We start from the raw sequence: 5942 nt of genomic DNA on the forward strand, positions 1-5942 counted from the left end.
GAGGGGAGGGGAGGGAGGGGGAGGGCCCCTCCCTCCGTCAGCCCCGGCTCTGGGGCTGTGGTCCCCTCTCCCGCCACCTGCAGGCGGGACTCATTGTCTCCGCCTGGGGCCCATTGTGTGTGGAAGAGGCCTCATTGGCAGGGCATCGATTCGTGATTATCTGCTCCCTGGCTCTGATTGGCTGCAGGAGAAGGGGGCTCCCCAGGGCCCTGGGACACAGAAGTTTTTGCAGCAACTTTTTCCAGCAGGAAGTGACCCTGCGTCCAGGCGTCCGAGTGGAGGCGTGCCCACCCAGCCAGGATGACGCCCTGCGGGACCTTCCTGGGTGCGTACCCCCGGCCCCGCGCGCCCCTCCCTGGCTCCTCTGCGGTGCCAAGGGGCTGAGCGGCTGGGTCTCGTCAGCACTGAGCGCTCCGCTCTGTGCCGCAGAGGAGGCGACAGACACATGCTTCCTCCCGAAGGAGGCCCGGCCCTGGGGGACCGGCCTGCTGCCTCCGTCAGCTTACCCAGCCCTGTCAGCTGCCCTTCCCGGCTGGACTGCAAAGGTCGAAGGCGGGGAGGGCGGAGGCTCTGGGAGCGGAGGGCGGAGAGGAGCCGGCTAGTCTCTGCGTCTCTGCGTGTGGCCGGGCTGCTCTCCGGGTGGCGGGGCTCTGGCTGAGTGCTGCTGCTTGTGTTCTCATTCCATGTGCCGTTACCGTGTGCAACGCTGACTCAGTGTTGGAGCAACGGTGAGTGTGTGAGCCCCACGGTTGCTCCCACACGTGTGCGTGCTCACACAGTGTCCGGAGCTGGTGTGTCTGAGGGCTCGGCGTGAAGCGGTCTCACGGCTCGGCCCAGAGTGTGCGTGTGAGCCTGTGTGTGAGACGGCGGAGTCAGCCCGGGGTGTTGGTGCGAGCGCCTCGCGGTTTTGTTTGCTCCATCTGCCAGGCCTGCCTGGGGCGCCCGCCCCCCGCCCCCGGCCCTCAGCTGTTCGTATACAATATTAATGCTGACCGTCTCGGCTCCACACACAACGGCCCTAATTGTCGTCTGCAGCGTTAAGGCGGGCGCCCATCTGCAAGACCCTTTCAGAAAAAAAACAAGAAAACCCTCACCCCCCAGCTGGTCACTGGAGAAGGTGGCGCCAATTACAGATACACGAAATTTAGCCCGAAATTACTCGAAGGAGTTTTTATGAGGCAAATGAACTGGGACTTGGGCCGTCTGTGTGCAGAGGTGCACACGCGCCCGCACAGCCTGGACTGGCCTCCCCCGCGAGGTGACCAACTGAGCCCGCTTCCCCGCCAAGCACCTCTCGGCAAGGACCCGGCCACGAGTTCCGTCTGGCAAACCTCTGTCTCTGTGTGGAGTTCTAGGACCCTCCAGTCAGACCCCACATGCCACCGTCACGTGGGACTTCCCCACAGATTTTTATAAAATAAAGCTTAAAGGAACAATCTCAATGCGTAGTTATGCAAAAGAACATTTTTTACGATTTAAAACTCCTGTTTTTCAGCTGTGTAAGAAAGCTGTCGTCGCTTAGGAGCGGCTGGGAGCTGGCGTGGCGGTGCCTGTCCCAGCCGGCAGCCGGCGGCCGGCAGGTCCGGGGCGCCGAGCTCGCAGTCCAGCCTGGCGGAGACCGAGGGCCAGCGCAGCGCTGTCCAAAGTGCTGATCAGACCGCCGGGCGCTCGGGCTGAAGGGAGCGCACCGCGCAGGGCTGGCGCGCAAGGCCCCTCCCCGCCGTTTCTTGTAACTTCCCCTTTGTTTTCTTGACGACTCAGCGAAGGATTTCGAACCTACACTCATCGAAAACCATCTTCTGAATCAGCTCCCAGTGGGACCCCCAGGGCGTCTCTGCGGGTTCTGGGAGCTGGCACTGGTAGGAAGGTTCTGAGCACGCTGGGAACAGTCACCCCAGAGACCCCCGTGGGTCCAGGCCCATCCACCCACCAGAGCCGCACAGCGGCTGGGGAGGCGTGAGACGCGGAGATGCTTAGGTTTGCACAAATACAGTTTCTGTTGCCTGGAAAGCAGCCACGCCAGGCCTTCTGTGGTGCGGGCCGCTCCCCGCCCCCCGTGCCCCCCACGCCCCTTTGTGTTGCTTGCTGAGCTTGGCCGCTACATGTCGGAATCAAGTGCTTCCAGAAAGGCCAGTGTTGTGGGGAACTGGGTTGACTCGGCACTGGCCCTCCCTCCGTCTGCAGGAGGCCCGAGCCTGCTGCCTGCCGATAAGGGTTTGGCAGGATTTCTGAATGCCAACGGTCCAGGATGCAGAGTGTCCCAGAGCTCACGGCATGTCCAGGGAGACAGCAAGTGGCTTTTCAGGAGGCTCCTGACTGGCTGTGTCCTTCCGTGCCAGTGGATGGGAGCTTACGGGGAATGAAAACAATGGTGGGCTGTCCTTGTGGGGGCCTCCAGCGTTCTCATTAACATTTCATCCCCAGCTGGACCAGTGAAGGCTTGTCTTCATTTCCCGGCGCTCAGTCCAGAGGATTGCCCGTGGTGCACATCGCGCTCTACTTGTCGAGAACGTGTGTGTGCGTGTGCGTGTGCATGTGTGTGCATGTGTGCACGCATGTGTGTGCATGTGCGTGTTGACGTTGTCCTGTGCATGTCTGGGAACTGAACACACTTGCTTTCAGGGTGAAGCTCATTGCCTTACATGCTATGTGGACAACAGCGCCACACGTTAAAAATAATTGCTTGTGGAAGTTTTAGCTGATTTTCAAAACATACTTTCTCAGAGAAGACTAAATGTTTCAGTCCTTTCTCACTCATGCTTTTGGGGGCCTGGGCCCATTACCGTCACTGTGTCTCTGAATAACTCACCAAGAAATGACATTTGTGTCTGTTGAAATTTGTGCGCTGAGCTTCCGAGCGGTGGCATGCTGGCCGCGACAGCCGTCCTCTGCAGGGGTCTGAAATTCAGCGTACGCAGTGCACTTTCCAACAACCTGATCAGAGTAACGGACAGGTGCGAGCTCGATCTGTCAGCGAGAGGAGGGGGTTTTCACAGTGGGTGGGAGAACCCTGGCTCTTCGGAGCCCACCGAGGCAGCCAGTGCGTCTGCCCTGTGTGTGGGAGCCACCCCAAAGTGACAGACGAGAGAGCGGGAGCGAGCGGCCTCGGGAGGGCTGTGCCTCCGTCGTGCGTGTCTGGCATGCTCCTCCTGGTTTTCATTGGACAGCTCCGTGCAGGCAGTTTAAAAAAGACTCGAAAATCTTGAGCAGAGAACTTGAGCGCGTTCGTCCCTCTGGCTGGGACAAACTCAGCAGTTTGCAGGCGCAGTGTGCGTGTGCCTCGGGGAGTTCCCAGGGTCTCTTCGGGAGGGTTCTACTATCTTGAAACCCAGAACAAAGAGGGAATGTCTTGCTGAAAGAAAGGCATCTCCTCCAGATCTGTCCTCCGTGTCCACTCCTCTGTTTTCTGGTCTGTGGCCATGGGTGCTATTTTAGGCACTGAAAAAAATGCACGCAGGTCTGAGCCGCTGGCCCTTGGACATGCAGATGCGCCCTGCCGTTCTCCGAGTGATGAATCTGCAGTCGCTCTTTATGACGGTGGGTCATACTCCTAACCACCAATAAATATTGTGAAGCACTTTCGCAGCAGCCGTGCTGGCCCAGGGCATCTGTCATTCCGGTTGTGCTATTAGGAATTACCGGACTGAACCACTGCTGGAGAAGGCAGAGGGGGGTGAGCATGGCGGCGGTGACGCTCTCTGCCCTTCTGTGTGTTTTGCATAAAAAAAACCCCATCATGCTGCATATCAATTATAAATCAGGGTGGGCAAGTGCAGGCACTTTCTGCCGGCTGAGGCTCGGAGCAGGGGATAGGGGCTCTGCTGGCCTGGGCACCCGTCACCCCCAAGTCAGCAGACCCATCTCTCTGATGCTGCACTGTAAATTTATTTCACCTCGGAGAGTAAACAGATATATTGGAGCCCCAAGGGTTCATGGGTAGCGTATTTACAAAGGAGCCTCTCTGCCAGCCCGTGCCACCGCCGCTAATGAGAGCGGTCATTAAGTAGATGAGACGTCGCCCGTGTTGGCTCGGAGCTCGCACAGAGGGGAGAAGACGTTTAATTGAAACCCGCACACAGGCTTCCCCGCGTGTGACGCTGTCAGGAGGCAGCTGCCTCCCCCGCCCCCGGCCGCCCACACCCCCCATGTAAATTTCATGATTGCTTTCCGTGATGTCATTTTGAAAGAGGACAGACAATAGCTCGGGGAAAGGTAAGTCAACGTTACGTTCTTTCTTTCACTGACAAAGGCGGATGTCCAGTGCTGGCTTCTCCCATCTGATGGACGGGGCCGGGGACAGGGCCGGGACAGGACCGGGGACAGGGATGGGGCCGGGGCCGGGGCCGGGGACAGGGCCGGGGACGGGGACAGGACGCAGACAGCTCCTTCCCCAGAGGAAGCCTCTCTCTGCGAGGTGCGGGTCGGTGGCTTTCTGAAGCCGCCTGCTGGGCCGAGGCTTCCTGCTCCCCCTGGGTCTGCCCGGCGGCCTCCGCCCCTCGCTGTGCCTCCCTGGCCGGCTCTAGGGGCCTCTCTGAGAGTCTAGTTGTGTGTCTGGCAGAGACATTGGGGGACCTCGTGTTGCGCCGAGAAACTTTAGTGCCTTTCCGGAAGAGGAGCACAGATGCAGCTGCAGCTGTGGGACCCCCACTCTGCGTCTGGGACAGCGCGGAGCTTCCAGCCAAAGACCCCCCCGAGTGGGGCTCAGCCGGACACGGGGTGGGACGGCGTGTGAGCCTTCTGTCTGCACGTCGCCCGTCCCCGATCCAGGGGTGACTCCGGGGCCCGTGTCTGTGAGGCGGGAGGGCAGAAGGAAACGGCCCTGCTCCTCAGCCCGCTTCTCGCCGTGGTGCGTGGGCCACGGGAGCGGCCGTTCGCGGGTCGGCGTGACTGGCTCTGACTACTTCGCACACACCCTCAGGGCTGGCCAGGCCGCTGGCGTGAGCTCCGAACCGTGTCGGGCTGATGCCTGTAGGTAGCGTGTTCTGTCGCTGGATTCACTTTCTTCTTTGTGACTCTGAGAAATCGCTGAGCCCACGGTGGCTCTCGTGTTGTGGGGCGCTGGGTCCTTCTCCCCCGAGCCCCTCTTTCTGAGCTGCTACGGATTCCTTGTCTCAGCGTCCATGTCCCCTGTGGACGCCACTGGCTGTTAAAGTTGTGCTGAATTTCTGAGCCAAGTGTCGGGGACGCGGGCTGGGCAGCAGGGTGTGGGCTGGTCCCGGGCCACCAACTGTGTCACTGTGGTGGCGATGACGGCATTGGTTGTTAGCGTCACCCTTTGGGGACAGGAGGGTGAGAAATTTTGCCCCAGTGGTTGAAAAAAACCCCAAGAAACCTGAGAAGGTCTCCGAGGCTGGTGGCTGCATGAACAAAGGCAGGCAGCTCGGCAAACTAAGCCCTTGGCGGGGCCAGAGGCGTGTTCGGCAGGCCTGCCCTGCTCTGGCCTGGGGAGGGGTGTCCTCACCCCGGGCTCCCATCCCATTGGTCCTCGGCCATGGTTATCGCCTCCTTCCGTGCGGTCTGTAATTACTGGTAAACAAAAGACTGGGAGAGCAGGGATTGGAGGTGTGTGGTGCCGGCTCCGACAGGGCAGGACCCTGCCCAGCTCCCCAGAGCCGTCCTGTGCGGAGGGGGCGGGGCCAGGGCTTAGAGGGCAGTGTGTTTGCAAAGAGGAGGCCCCTACAGAGCCATCCGCACGGGGCAGCGCCGGGCGTCAGGGGGCTGCTGGTCGGGGCCGAGCCGGTGCCGGCAAGGCCTCTCCGCCGTGGGTCCTCCTGGGCTCACCCTGTGGGCTGCGGGGCCCAGACTGTGGGTTGAGAGCTTGTGTGGGCAGCAGGGGCCTCTGTCTAAAGTGTGACCAGGGGCCCGTGTGACCCTTAGGTGTTGCCCAGGGGTCTGGTGGCAGCCCCAGTGCTCAGAGCCAAGGCGCTGGAAGGTTCTGGCGA

Source organism: Pteropus alecto, unplaced genomic scaffold (assembly GCF_000325575.1).
Source record: "Pteropus alecto unplaced genomic scaffold, ASM32557v1 scaffold45, whole genome shotgun sequence".
Classification (NCBI taxonomy): domain Eukaryota; kingdom Metazoa; phylum Chordata; class Mammalia; order Chiroptera; family Pteropodidae; genus Pteropus; species Pteropus alecto.